Raw genomic sequence first — 14,256 nt, forward strand, 5'->3', positions numbered from 1 at the left:
CACATCCTGCCCAGAAAGGATGGGCTGAGCAGTGGGTCACTGCCCAAGACATCTAAATGCATAGACCATTTATTTTTTTGTTGTTTATTTTATTTGAGGCTAGGCACTTGGACTTTTGAGAAAATTCTCTGTCACCATTATCAAGACAATCTTTCTTACACTTCGGGGAGTTTACTAACCCCACCCACACAAACACAATGACTCATCCTGTAGGGATCTGAGTTGGTGTCTGGTAAGACAGTGAGATTAAACCGCTGCTTTAAAAAGCAATGTCCTAAATTATATCTGTAGCGATTGCCCCTAGGAAGAAAGGCCCAGAAAGAGGGCATCCAGATAGCATTTCATGGATATATCAGATGGGGTCTCAGCAGGCAACACACAAATTGTGTAATGTGAGGAGAGTTTAGAATAAAGCAACCCTTTTCAGAGAAGTGGTCAGGGTGTAGGGAAACCACCAGGAAAATCGTGTAGCATTTGGGGTTAGCAACAGTGGCACGCCCTTTACTATCTCTAGGCCTGAAGAGGCAAGAGGAAGGAGCAGTTTCCAAGGAGAGAGAGAATTGTGAGGGGAGGGTCCCTGACCAGAGAAAGGAACTAAGACTCACAGTACTGCTGGGACCCAGGCAATCTACACTGTTCCCACAGGAAGGGAGTCAGGGGAATAAATACCCCAATTTCACTTGAATCTGCTGGCCAGATCTTTGGCTAGTGCCTCTAACTGGCCAGTTCCAGCAGGAAGCCAAGGGTGAGGAGGCCCAGCAACGTAGTCAACGGCCAGCCCCCAGGCTGCAGAGGAGGGTGGAGGAAAGTGGACCTACATCTAGAAGGGTGGCCCGAAGATACACAGCAGATATGGCACATGTGTGCATATTCCAGCTACTCATGTCCAGGAAAAAGAAGACCTCTCTTTGAGCCTTAAATTCTATAATTCTAAATATAATTTGCCTTTTTATTACATAGCCTGTTTCCCTTTTTTCTTCCCCCTCACCCCAGACTACTCAAGTACTCCATTAAAAGAATGTGTCTAAATCCAAAGTGGTAAATGATTTTTCTCTCACATGTCAATTCCAATCGATGGGTCATAGCTGACTGCAGTGTAATGTTGAGGACTGGGAGGCCCCGTTGGGTTCGGTGGGAACGAGTGCAATGCTGGTGGGCAACACCTGCCGTGGACTCCAGAGGGTCAAGGGCCAGAGACGCCTTCATGCTAATAACTACATGAACCAAGGCATGTAGAGAGAATGGAGAAACTGAGGTAATTATCCACATAATCTTGCTAAAAACAAATTGATCTAAAATATTCCCTTTAAGTGTGTATATGTGTAGTCATTTACGTAAATTCACTCTTTCTACTTTCCCAATGCAAAGAACGTTTTGAAATATGAGTATTGCATACACCATATCATGTCAGACAGCATGAATAGATTGCCTTGATACTTCCGATTTTATCCTACTGATGGCTTTCATGTTTGCATATTCGATTGGCATTGGGGATCTTACAACATGACTTGCTGTCTTTAATATTTACTCTCTAGATCTGCACTGTCCAATATGGCAGCCATGAGACATATGTGGCTATTTAAATTTAATTAGAATTAAATACAATAAAAAATTCACCCACAAACATTTCAAGTGTTCAATAGCCACATGTAGGACAGCACAAATATAGAATGGTTCCTTCACCTCAGAAAATTCTACTGGAAGATGTTGCTCTAGATTCCAAGGCTAATGCTTGGACACAATGAAAATGATGCATCTATAAGCATTACTTAGGCTTTCAATAATCCTATTATATACGATGCAGCAAGCTAAGTGTTTTATAAACATTATCTCATTTAATCTTCAAGACCACCCTGTGAGGAGGAATTGTCACTGTCATATTACAAATAAGGCCCAGGGAAGTAAAGTAACTCATCTCATACATAACCACAAGGTGGTGAACTAAAAGAGCTCAGGCCGGGCGCTGTGGCTCACGCCTGTAATCCTAGCTCTTGGGAGGCCGAGGCGGGCGGATTGCTCAAGGTCAGGAGTTCAAAACCAGCCTGAGCAAGAGCGAGACCCCGTCTCTACTATAAATAGAAAGAAATTAATTGGCCAACTGATATATATATAAAAAATTAGCCGGGCATGGTGGCGCATGCCTGTAGTCCCAGCTACCCGGGAGGCTGAGGCAGAAGGATCACTCGAGCCCAGGAGTTTGAGGTTGCTGTGAGCTAGGACGCCACGGCACTCACTCTAGCCTGGGCAACAAAGCGAGACTCTGTCTCAAAAAAAAAATAAATAAATAAAAAATAAAAGAGCTCAGATTCAAAACCAGATCTGTTACATCAAAACTCATGCTCTTTGCCATATATCTGCACCCGCAAAAGAAATAGCAAATTCCACTGAATAATTTTGTGTTTACCACTTGAGAATCCCTAAAGATATTACCTAAGTTGAAATCACAATATATTTTCAAAACCAGTGTATTTGCTTACATAACAGATTGTCACCTGTTTTTCACAATGTATAATAAAGTAAAATATAAGATGTTTTTGAATTAACCTTGCCTCTAGTATTGTGAATATGAGTTAATAAGCAAATGAACATCATAATACCTCATCTGTATCAGTCCGGGCCCCATCAAGGTGTGGACTGTGTTTAGGATAAACAACAAGGAAAGTGATACTTCAGGGCAAGCAAGGGTGGGAGCCATTACTACCTAAAGCCTACAGCAGTGAGGGGAGCAAGGAAGGAAATGCCTATGGGAACTGGAAGGGGTGGCTGTACAGAGTAGGCACCTGATGGAAGCTGTGGCTTTTTGGAAAGGGACACAGTCAACTTACAGTGACTCAGCAGGGAGAGTGCCACTTCACTCACTTCCTACCTTCCAAGATGAGGGCAAGGTCGTCCATTGGGACATTCATACAGGACAGCCTCCTGGGGTACTTAGCAAGAAGGAGAGGGTAGACAAATAGAAGACACCGTGAATATTATCTATTAGAGTTGTTTGGGAAAAGACCAAAGAGAGCCATGAACGAGGTTAGTCTTAACAGGCATAAGATTAACTAACACCAGACTTCTCTAAACCACAGAGAGTCACTTGTGGCCAGTTAGATCCTCAAGGTGGAAGAAATGCCCAACCTCAGGCCCAGGCAGGCCATTGGTCTCCTCCCACCACCAGTTCAAATAAAGTAGCTCAATATGGGACTTCACTATAGGATTTTTTTCATGCCACAGCCAAGGATGTGGCAACTATATCATGGGATTAGGCTGAAGCAAATAGGCATTTACTAAGAACATCTGCTTGATTGTAAAGGCTGCCAGCTTAGTGACCAAAGAATTGGCAGTTAGAGTCACAGTACTGATAACAAGGATCATAGGTGGTCTTCACTTCTATGGAGCTGCAGAATTTAACTTTGGGCACTGATCTTTGAATCGCTATTTATCAAGTGCCTACTACATCCCAGACACCTGTGCACCAATCACGCAACTCATCTCACTGCTCCTGGGCACACCATTCCCTTGTCTGCAATTATGACTTGGGGCAGGATGCTCCCTTTCCCTGATTTCCCCTCCCTGACCCTGATAAACTCCTAGTCCTACTTCAAAACCCACCTGGAGGATCTCATCCTCTGGGAAGCCTTTCTAATTTCTGCTACGCGGACTAAAGGGCTCCCTCCCTGGGACTCCTATGGCTCTTGACCCATCCTGCCATGATAGTGAATATCAGAATACAGTGAAGTCTATTTGTTTACATACTTGTCTCCTCAGCTAGGTGGGAGCTAGTGCTTAGCCTGGAAGAGGTTGTTTTCCATTAAATCTTAGTACATAGGTATATTTGAAAGGCACTGTGTTGGGACTGTGTATGGGGGTGATGGTGATGTGGGAGGAAAGAGACAGGTAAATAAAGGGTAAATAAAGTCCCCAATCCAATCCCTGCCCTCAATGGTAGGGCTGTCAGAGAAAATACAGGATGCTCAGTTAAACGTGGACTTCAAATAAGCATATGAAAAATGCTCATATCATATGTTATCAGGGAAATGCAAATTAAAGAAGCAAACATGAAATATCACTACACACCCATTAGAATGGCCAAAATCCAGAACACTGAAACACCAAATGCTGGGAAGGACGTAACAACAGAGACTCTCATTTATTGCTAATGGAAATGCAAAATGGTTACAGCCACTCTGGAAGACAGTTTGCCAATTTCTTGCAAAACTAAACATACTCTTACCATATGATCCAGCAGTCATGCTCCTTGGTATTTACCCAAAGGAACTGAAAACTTATGTCCACACAAAAACCTGCACATGGTCGTTTATAGCAGCTTCATTTATAATTGCCAACACTTGAAGCAATCAAGAGTCCTTCTCCTACTGAAGGGGCTGAATAGGTGAAATAAACTGTGGTAGACACCCAAACAGCGAAATAGTATCTGGCCCTAAAAAAAACGAGCTATCAAGCCATGGAAAGATGTGAAAGAAGTTTGAACACATATTACTAAGTGAGAGAAGCCAATGGGAAAAGGCCACATACTGCATGACTCCAACTATAGGACATTCTGGAAAAGGCAAACTACAGAGACAATAAAATGATCAGTGGTTGCCAGGGGTTGGGAGCAGGAGAAGATGAATTAGGTGGAGCAGAGAGGATTTTTAGGGCAACAAAACTACTCCGTACGACAGTATAATGGTGGATACGTGTCATTACACATTTGTCCAAACCCATGGAATACACACCACCAAGGTAAACTATGTGTCCTTGGTTTACCTACATAGGTAAACTATGTAGGTTCATCAACTGTGACGAATGTACCACTCTGGTGGGGGTCGTTGATAATGGGAGAAGCTATGCATCTGTGGGGTCAGAGGGTATTTGGGGCCTCTGTGTTCCTTCCTCTCATTTTGTCCTGAACCTCAAACTGTTCTTTGAAAAGCCTTTAGAATTTTTTGAATTTCAGATGAGCAACAAATAATTTTAATACAACTTTTTAAAACATGCCTTATGCAAATGGATTCAAATATTGCACGGAACACACATATACTAAAAAAAAAAAAATTGTGTTTATCTGAAATTGAAATTTAACTGAGTGTCCTGTATTTTAATTCGTTAAATCTGGCAACCCTGCTCAAAGGACTCATCTCCCAGTTGCTGAAATCAGATGTGCATACACAGCCGGCAGGCGCTGCTAGGCAGGGCATGCTAGGAACACAAGCCGGGTGCAGTCAGGGAGAGAAGGGGAGGCCCGCGAGGAGAGAGCCTTCCCTTTTCTCTCAGTACAGAGGGTTCCTGCAATAGACAGGGCCTCTCTGGCTACCGTGGCTTGCAGAAATCACCCCGGATTTGAAAAAGAAGATCTGGGTCCTAGGCAGACCCCTTACCAGCTGCGTGAAATCGCTAAATTTCTCTAAGTCTCATTTTCCATTCCCATAACTGAAAAACTCAGAAACGACTAAGAAAAAGAAAAGAGGGGTGAGTTCTCTCGTGTACTTAAGGACTCAAACAGGGCCCACCCTGAGAAAAATTAGAATCTTGCTGTGGCATCACCCATTGCCTGCCCTTTCCTGCCACGCATGGTTGACAGACACTGGCCCCTAGACATGACCCAAACCACCCGATGCTCATTCCATGCCCGTCCCTCAGAATCTTCTACAGCAGGGTCAGCAAACGTGTTTCTGTAAGGGTCCCCATAGCAAATATTTGAGGCTTTGTGGGCGGTGTAATTTACAAATCATAAACTATTCTAGGGTTTGCGAGTTTCTGTTGCAACCACTCAACTCTTCCATTGTAGCGTGGTGAGACGGCCGTAGACAAGTCATGAACGGACGAGCATGGCTGTGTCCCCAATATGACTGCATTCATGGACACTGAAATTAGAATTTTATATCATTTTCTTGTGCCATGAAACATTATTCTTCTTTTGACCTTATTTTTAATCTTGTAGAAATGCGAAAACCATTCTAAGCTCATGAGCCACAGAATGACAGGCAGCAGGTTGGCCCTTGGCTGTGGTTTGCTTTTCTGCCCCTGTAGGACTAAACAGCTGACCTCTGGTAAACTCTTCCTCCAGGAAGGGTGGGCCCTCTCTGACTATTCGGGACCTGGAACGGTTGTGAAGAGAGCTGCTCTGAGTTCTTCTCCAGCCCCGGCCTGTCGTTAACGTGCTGTGTGAATCCAGGGAAATTATGTCACTACTTCCTGTTCCATCCTTCATCTGTTTTTTTTTTTAAAAAAAAGACTCAGGGTGAGGGGGGGCATTATATTTAGCAAGCTGTTAAATAAAGTGGTTGGGAAATACAAAGGCCGAAAATAAGGACACGCTTAGCCGTGACAGTCCGCGTGTTGAGTAATATTGAAAATCATACAGCAAGAGAAATAGAGAAATCAGATGGATTTCCTTATAAATTTTCCACCACAATTTTTTACTTCATGGAAAGCAAAGGAACATGTGAAGTCATTTTTCCTTCACACACAATTCACTTTCAGAGAGTTTGCAAAAAAAGGGGAAGTTTCTATGTCAGAGAAGCCCTGATGCCCGACTGAGCCTGAAGGGGGTGCTTTCTCACGAAGGCCACCCCTGTCCCCGCGGCCTCTCCTCACTCTTCCTTCACCGCTCCCACCCTGGTCTCAGCCACTCTCAGGACACCCCACTTTTCCCAGTCGGAGGAGAAACCCCCACCTTGATTCTCTCACCGTGTGGGACTGTCGTGGTAGCAATACCAGGTATATTGCAAAGCCGTGTGACGGAAAACCGCAGCGCTTAGAAATCATTGTTGGTTTGGTGAGATATTCACAATATCAGGAAGGTTTGGAAAAAAAAAAAAAAAGGAAAGAAAAGGTATAAAGTGCCAGGTCAACAATGATCCAGAAAACCCAAATATAGAAAAGAAGGTGCTTGTTTCAATAACCTGGGCTCTTCTGCCGGTGAGACGTGGCAATCAACTTTAAATGACAATTTTAGGGAGTTTAGAAAAAGGGCCCTCCAGGTGACAGGAGGGGAAAAGATCAGGTTTTGATAGAAGCAGAAAGCAGCCACCAGAACAGAATGATGATTAGAGATAATTATAGTCAATTATGAGGGTGCCAGAGCACTGGTGTCTACCCGGCAAGTTACAGTACAGTCGAACCTCATTTTTAATCGCTTTGTGCCGTTTTTATTTCTTGGCTGATGAATCTTTCACAGACGATCTCAAATGTATTTACAGAGCATTTTTGGTTCAACTGAGGTCAAAGAAAGTAAAAGACACGTTCTCCTTAGAGCCTCATTCCTTCTCTGAGACTTAAGCATGAGGCTTAAGGGAAGCAACGTGGAACACAAAAGGGGACACTAGAATTCAGAGCTCAGTCCTGTCCCCTTTGAGGCCAGTGGACATGAACACAGTAACTTGTTCGAGCCTCAGTCCTTCATCTGTAGAATGAGGATAATCCTCTTTCTTACCACACACTCTGTTGAGAAGCTCAAACAACATGACACATAAAAGAACTTTGCATATTATAAAAATAGAAGCGCTTTTTATGATTATTTTTGTTGAAGGAGGGACAGTCATCCGGGTCAATTGCTAGGCTACTGTACGGCTGCTTCAGTCTCTTGGACAGATGACTTGCGAGGGTTAATAAGCACATGTCTTGGTCACCACTAAGGCCTGATGAGTCAGAGCACCAAGCACGAGGCCCAGATCATGGGCTTCATGGGACCAGCTCATCTGACTTGGAGAGCAGGAGCTTCCAAGTTAAAGAAATCCGGGATTGAATCCCATCTCTACCCCCTACTCGGTAGGCAAGTCCCTTATCCTAGCCAAGCCTCAGTTTCCCCATCCCTAAAGTTGGGAAAACAATACCACCTTTCAGCGTTGCTGTGAGGCTCAGAGATAACACACGTAATCTCTGGTACACAGTAGGTTTTTCACAAATAGGAACGAGTATTGCTAAGGGAAGAGCTGATAGCTTTAACTCTTACTAGCTATTGTGCAGATGTGTGCGGAGATTGTGTACGTGGATGATCTAAGATTCATCTCTACTTCTCAAAAAAAAAAAAAAAAAGGCCGGGAATGGTGGTTCACGCCTGTAATCCTAGCACTCTGGGAGGCCAAGGCGGGCGGATCATTTGAGCTCAGGAGTTCGAGACCAGCCTGAGCAAGAGTGAGACCCCATCTCTACTGAAAAATAGAAAGAAATTAGCTGGACAACTAAAAATATATATATATAAAATTAGCCGGGCATGGTGGCTCATGCCTGTGGTCCCAGGAAGGTGAGGCAGGAGGATTCCTGTACTCAGGAAGCTGAGGCAGGAGGATCGCCTGAGCCCAGGAGTTTGAGGTTGCTGTGAGCTAGGCTGATGCCACGGCACTCTAGCCCAGGCAACAGAGTGAGACTCTGTCTCAAAAACAAAAACCCAAAAAGCAAAAGACAAGGCCCACTGATGATGAGATTTGAATATAGAAATGATAGCACATTATAAATCTACTCCTTTTAGTTACTTTTCTTATTATAATATAGTCCCTGAAACACCAGAAAGGAAATTGTGACAATTTGACCTAAACTGGTCCTAAGGCTGCTCCTTCATCTTATTTTGCCCAGACTTGAAATTGTCAATCCTCCCCCTTCCCGCCCCAGCCTCCTTATCTATCACAGTGAATCCGTTCCACATTTCTGCTGCCTTTGGTCTCCACTTTCCACCCAACACCTGAGCCAAACTGGACATCTCCCTATCTCCCAGAGTCACTCTCTGCCCGGGAAACCTGACACTGGCTTAAACCAGGCGTCCTGGAAACGGACAGTGAGACGCTGAGATTCGCGAGCAGGAGGCTCCCTGGGGAATGCTCTCGGGAGCACCTGTGAGGTGAGAGGATGGGGCAAAGCAGGACTGGGCAAAGGGAGACATTGAACCATGATTTATCCGCAACTGAGGACACAGCTGATACTACCTAAAGCTCTGGAGCTGGGTTGACCCTTCAGGGTTGCCGTAAATTGTTGTCAAGCAGCTCCGTGTGCTACCCATTGACCAGTCTCCTTGGCTTTCCCCAAGGAGAGTGCATAAGCTTTGGATAAGGGCAGGGCTCAGAGAGGGACGCAGCTGAAATCTGTCCATAGCCCACCCTCCATTCAGCTGGAGAATGTGTCCCTCCTCCCGAGGGGCACCTGGACAGCCTCTGCCACATCCAGCACTCCACCCCCCAACACCGTGGAGCCCATCCTGACCCTGTGTCCTCTCCCTCTTCATGCTTGAGCTGTGGCCACTGCACCCACAAGACACTTCCAGGTGTCTCTTGATGTTCCCACCGAGTTCAGAGGTTACAAAGCTCAAAGCCTGTACTTGGCACCACTTCTCACAATTCCAGTGAATGCAGAGAATGAGAAAGTTATACCTCTGAAACGCATGCAATGATGTGTATTCTTCTTATAGTTAAAATTTCCAAGACCTCAGCATATTTAAGTATACTTAATGCTTCCTTGTCTGGTTCCTCATTTTGTTTATAGGAAAGAATATTTCATGGGTAATGGTACAACTCTATTCTTACACAATATCCATTGGGGTTTTCGTTTCCTTTATTTGCTGAATAATTTTTCTTTATAAAGTATTCTCTTGAAAATATAACAAGAAGTTCTACATACTGAAATGAAAATTCAGACTAGACAGAGTCAAATTAATAAGAAATCTTCCAAATTACACAAAAATAGCAACCATAAAGAAAATATGGTTATAAAGAGAACCCAGTATTCGGTATAAATACACCTATCCAGCTCCCTTGTGAAGTAAAGAAATGAAGATTAGTGTTACCTTAGCATCATCATTTCACATATTGAATTGATTTATTGGATCCAAAACATGAAAATGGGTGCTTTATGATAAATAAGTTGCATGAATGAAAAAAATGAGTAAATGAGTAAAGGAAGCTATACACTTCTATCAAATGGAAGAGATACAGGTGTGAAAGATATAAGTATATATATTTATATATTTATATGCACATTTATAAAATATATAATATGAATTAAATCATATCATTTATATGTTATATATGTTTATATTATTTTATAATATATAAATTTATATAAAACTGCATTTATATAAAACTGTGGAGATGTACACAAGTGCATCAGGGAATACACGCACATCCCTAACAAATTATATATATCTGCTGTCATTTGGGAAATTGCACCACTTCACTCTGGCAGACCATTGCAAAGTGAAGCTGAAGTATCTCCAGCTCCAAGTCAACAGTATGACTGGCCACACATGGTCCCTGCAATACAGTGCAACACCTTACACAGTTTCACCACTAGACTCAGGCCTAGGCCCACCCTCATCTACACTCAGGGTGCCTATACTTTGGAGGACTCGTACAAATTTTTCCAAATCTTCCACAATTGCTTAGGATCTACCAGGGCCAGCAATGCCATCAGGGTCAGGTGCCCCTACCCCATACTGGAACTTGCATGAGACTGGCCCCCATGTGGCCTTTTCAGGGCACTCCCCAACCCTCTTGCCCCAGTGTGGGATTTACTAGATGCCCCAAGGAACCTTGTTCTCAAACCTCTGTGACTGTCTGGGGCCTGTGATCAGGCCCTGTTCCAGGAGGGTGACCTGGTGAACAGGTACTCCTACTAGCCAGCATGGTGTTTCTTCTGCAGATCTCATAAGATTGGGCTGCCAGAGTGGTGCTGACATGATGATTTTGGGTGACTCACCCACATTGGACACAGGATTATTCAGGGTTCTTGGTTCGCTGCCCACCTTGGACTTGCACCTGCCTTTTGTGGGCCTGTCAGTGTTCTGATGCCAGTGCTGCCTCCAGTCTACAGAACCCAAGGGTGGTGGGGCAGCAGTAGGTGTCCTTCACACTGTGTGACCCTCACACTCGCTGCTGGTCCAACAGTGGTCACCCAACCCTTACAGACTCCTTGCCATATGTCAGATGGTCAGGGGTGGCCTCATGCATCTTCAAGGTTTTGAGAAATTATTGCTTCACAATGCAAATGGCCATAGGCCTTTACAATAGATGTCCCCTCATCTTACCAGTGTGGTGACATTGCATGTTCCCAAGGTAGTCTTTTTGTGACAATGGGACCACTCTTCTCACTGGGCCCATGGAAGGATATCACTAGGAATGCAGTGATTACAGCCCAAAACATTCAAGAAGAGAAATGGTTGAAAAGCATGTCATTCTACATTTATACTATAAAGTTCCAAACAATAAACTTAATATGACCAGAAAATGAATTATTGTTTCCATTTTTCTGCATACTCTAAGTAAAGCTTCCATTTGTGATCATCAGAGGGTGAAGTGCCATGAGTAAGGATATGGCCAGCACCTCATAAATGGTTATTAAGGACCTGAAGAGGCAAGAAGATCTATCCATATGGCCTCAATACAAACAGGCTCCAAAGAGGTATAGCACCATGAATAATAGCAACTTCTCACCTTTCTGCCATAGTGGGAGATACGAAGTTAGCCAGGAATAGTGCATTTGACAATAAGAAACCTGAACGGGAAGCAATGGTGCCTAGACACCATGAAAAATCATCACTTGCAGTGATGGGACAATAAACAAATATGTGTCAGTCGTTTACTTCAAATCTTCATTGATAAATGGCTATATCTCACATGCCTCCAGGAATTTAATCCAATTGTTTATATAGACAGGAAACTGCAAATATATATATATATATATATATATATATATATATATATATATATATTTCCTCCATGTCCTTATAGCCTTAGAGGTGGCCCTGATCCCATATGAATTAGAAAAATCATCCTGAGACCCAGAGATACTGGATGAGCAACAGCTTTCACAAGCCCTCTTTTAGAACAGCACATTCTCCGAACACTTCTAGGCTGTGACGAACATCATTACTAGATTCACTTGGTGGTACTTTGCAGGAACCCAATGGAATATCTTCCAATGGGATGTTCAGAAAATATATTGACTCTTAAAATCAGAATGGACCTTCAGAGGCCAATGAGACCATCTCCCTTGCCCCATGTCAGTGATATTCCCCTATGTCCTTCATTCATTCTCACCTCGTTTGCTATCAATTATTCAAAGTGAAAAACCCCACAATTGTTTACAATTTCAAGCACAAGTAATTTATATTTAAAGATAATCTAGTAAAGCACTGACCCAAGAGGCTCACTAGAGCTGACCTCTCACCTTCAGGTAGTCTAAAACCCAAATAGACTCATGAAAATGTGTCCTGTTTTTCATAACTTCCTGAGAAGGAGACTCCATCCCTCTCCTCAATCCCCCTTTCCAATGTTTAGCAATGTCTGCACTGCTTCTGTACGAGGTGCTCATCCTTTATCCAGTGAACGTATCTCTGGATTGACTATCCACGTCTCTGAGTCCCTAACCAGAGATACCCAGTGACCCCAGCCTAGTCTATCCAGGCAGAGAAGACCTTTTTTAAAAAGGCAAGTAACTTATCCATGAAGACCATGCCTTATATCTCTCTGAATTTACCTGCTGCTTTCACTACATAGGTTCCAAATATTTATTTCTTAAAACTTAAAAATTCATCCCCAGACATGTTGACGAATCTCTTCCCAAGAAGAATATTTAAGCTCCTTTAACTAACTCTGTGTCAAGCTATAAACATCCGTCCATTTCCTATCTAGTTTTTTCGTTTGGGTTTTTACTCTTCTTCCATGTGCCATTTTTCCTATTCAAAATCAAGTTCTCTTGGTTTTAACTCACGTGAAAGACATATTAATTAGCCTCTTATCTGACATGGGGTTTTCACGACAGCTTTTCTCAGTTCCTAAAGAGTAGAATGGTACATTTCTATCGTGCCAGCTTGGAGGTCAGACCCTATTGTGGCAACACACCGCCAGTGAGCCCTTCTTTTTTATTGCAGAAGAACATGTTTCCCCCTAGACCTTCCCTAGCAAGTGCCTGATGGTGTTAGAGGCTTTGGGGCACATTTGACATCTAGATATGAGAAGTGAAAGCTCGAATGCAGTGATTCACATTTGTAGCAGTTATGACTGTTACACGTTAATACAAAATGGGGCTCTTTTTAATTCACTGTAAATGAACTTAAATTAGTTCAGAAACTCATAGTGGAAAACTTAAGCTTGACAATCAAGGTAAATGTAAGTCACTTCTGGTTTATGCCGGTCTTGTCGGGATAGAATCAACAGTCATTTCAGGATACTCCTTTCCCTTTCTCTTGTGCTTATTCCTGTGGGGTGATCCAAGTTGGGGGAACAGGCTTGTGAAACTTGCTGGCCTCAGGCAATACACACCAGGCCATGGTCATCAGGAAAGTGACACTCAAAAGCAGTCAGATGTAGACACCAACCAATCAGAACATATGCTGACTGAGACCAGACTGGGCGGAGTGGGCCTTCCTGGTGAGCAGCCACTGAGGCAGCCCTGCCTCTATCCACACTGGCTTCCAATGGAGCAGGTTCTTTGACCCTTGGGACCTACACCATGCCATCCAAAGCTGAAGCATCCTCTTCCTGCTTCGTTCTCAGGTTGCCGGTCTTGAAGATCACACAGATGACTCCAGAGGCTTTCATGCTATCTGACATCTAAATGAGAGAAAGGAAAATTAGAATGTAATGATTCCCATTTATAGAAGTTATGAATTTTATGTGTTAAAAAACAATAAATGCAAAAGGCCACTTCGCTCATACACTCATCTCAGGGGGCTGGGAAATTTTTGATTTTCTGGCATCCCCTGGGGCTGCAGGCCTGTTGGGGTACTGCTTCAGACCTTCTCTGCCTAGACCTTCCTGTTGCCTTTCATACTTTGCTGCTGCAGAGCCATGTTGGAACGGTTGACTTATCTACAGTAATTGCTTTCTTTTTCTCATGCTTCATCATGAAGCAAGGTGCAAGGCCCCAGATGCATCCTATCCAATCATTAGGTTCCCCAAAGGCGTGGCAGGTGCGAGGGCAGGGCACTAAGCACTTTCTCTGGCTCCTCACCAGCCTCTAACCTCAATTTCTCCTCCTGGGTACCTGATGCTCAAACCAGATCTTCCTTGGGCAGGAAAATAAATATTCATGAACTATTTCTTCCATTCTCTGGTTTCTATGTGCTGAAAACTCCAGAATCTTAAGCTTTTGGAGTTCAGGACCTTGAAGTGAAAGTCTTAGTTTTTAAGAGTATTGTCTCTCTTAGGACATTAAAAAATAAATTTATAAACTCCATTGACTACTTCTTATCAGTAATTTTAGTCTTCTCCTAAGGAAATGAATTCCCCTGACACAAAGGGTGTAGGGCTTCAAAGAAGTGAGAAAACTGTGAAAAAG

This window comes from Microcebus murinus, chromosome 14 (assembly GCF_040939455.1).
Source record: "Microcebus murinus isolate Inina chromosome 14, M.murinus_Inina_mat1.0, whole genome shotgun sequence".
Taxonomy (NCBI): Eukaryota; Metazoa; Chordata; class Mammalia; order Primates; family Cheirogaleidae; genus Microcebus; species Microcebus murinus.